Below are 1,916 nucleotides of genomic sequence, written 5' to 3'. Positions count from 1 at the left end.
AAAAAAAGTGAGGAAGGAGAAGCCTGATGTTATGCCTGGCACGTGATTAGGAACTTTGTCATAGCAGAAGACAACTAACTGCCAAGGGCACTCATTTGCTTCCCCCTGCAGTCACAAGCAAAAGCCTTGGCAGCAGCTAAACACAGTGTGTGCACTGTGCAGAGCATGGGGTATTCTGACCTTCACAGGACTGGTGGCTCAGGAAGCTCAGCATCAGAAATATTTTCCAGTGTCATGCTGTTGTAGGGCATGGTATTTTTAATCGTCATCTTTCTGTATGCTAGCACTGTTGCTTTCTGTATGCTAGAAACCCCCAGGGGGTTGTCACCGCAGGGGAAGACAGAAAGGTCTCCTTTCCCAGCCTTTAAAATGTTCCTGCTCCAGAAGCCCGCTCAGCATTTTGGCATCACTTTGATTGTATATATGGTTTAAATATGAAAAGCTACATTATGATGCCATTCATTATCTCAGTTTAATAAACTTCATAGTCTTCCACCTCACAGAATCACAGGATTGCAGGGCTTGGAGGGGACCTGGAGAGATCATCCAATCCCCTCGTTAAAGTAGGTACCACAATAGGTCACACAGGTAGGTTTCCAGACAGTGTTTCTTCAAAGGACACTCCACAATCTCTCTGGGCAACCTGTTCTAGTGTTCTGTCACCCTCACAGCCAAGAAGTCTTCCGCATATTTGTGTGGAACTTCCTATGTTCCAGTTGTTGGCCATTGCTCCTTGTCCTATCACTACATAACACCAAAAAGGGTCTGGCCCGTCCAATTTCTTCCTTCACTTTAGACATTTGTAATCATTGATCAGATCCCTTCTCAATCTTATCTTCTCCAGGCTGAACAGCCCCAGGCCTCTCAACCTTTCCTCATACGAGAGGTGCTCAAAGACCCCCACCGCCTTTGTGGCCCTCCACTGGACTCTTTCTAGGAGATCACTCTCTTTTTTTAACTGAGGATTCCAGAACTGGACTCAGTACTCCAGATGTGGCCTCATCAGGGCAGAGTAGAGGGGGAGGATCATCTCCCTTGACATGCAGGCCAGGCTCTTTTTAATGCACCCTAGGATATCATTGGCCTTCTTGGCTGGAAGGGCACACTGCTGGCTCATGGCCAGTCTGTTGCCCACCAGGACACTCAGGTCCTTCTCTGCAGAGCTCCTCTCCAGCAGGTCGGCCCCTAACCTGCAGCGAGGCATACAGTTATTTCTTTCCAGGTGCAAGACTCTTCATTTGTTCTTGTTAAACCTCATCAGGTTTATCTCTGCCCAGTTCTCCAGTCTATCCAGATCCCATTGAATGGCAGCACAGCTTTCTATGTCAGCCAGCTTTGTGTCATCAGCAAAAGCTGCAAGTGGGCTCTATCTCATCAGCCAGGTCATTCATGAAGATGTTGAACAAGGCCAGATCCAGCACCAGCTGCTGGGGAGCACCACTAGTTACAGGCTTCCAACTAGATCCTATGCCACCGATCACAACTTTCCAAGCTCTGCCAGTCAGCCAGTTCTCAATCCACCTCACCATCTATCCCACACTTTCTAAGCTTCATTACAAGGATGCTGTGTGAGACTGTGTCAAAAACTTTGCTGAAGTCAATCTCTACAACATCCACCTCATCATTTATTTGCTGTTAATGCATATGCCACAATCACTGTGGTTTCTTTGGCCCAGCTTATTTGCCTATAAGCAAGAAGCAGACATAAGCTGCTTTAATGTTTGCATGACCTATAGCTGAGCTTGCTTCACCTCTATGTACTGCTTAATTGCAATCAGAAATGGCACCACTATGCATTATTTCCATGTTTTGCACATAGTGCACAACTTGTGCACAATTTAGATCACAAAAAAGCCTGCTTATATGGTTGCTCTCTATTTCTTGCTAACGGAGAAATGGAAAAAATGGAGACCAAA

The sequence above is a fragment of the Meleagris gallopavo genome, chromosome 1, assembly GCF_000146605.3.
Source record: "Meleagris gallopavo isolate NT-WF06-2002-E0010 breed Aviagen turkey brand Nicholas breeding stock chromosome 1, Turkey_5.1, whole genome shotgun sequence".
Classification (NCBI taxonomy): domain Eukaryota; kingdom Metazoa; phylum Chordata; class Aves; order Galliformes; family Phasianidae; genus Meleagris; species Meleagris gallopavo.
Note: the sequence above shows the minus strand (reverse complement) of the source record.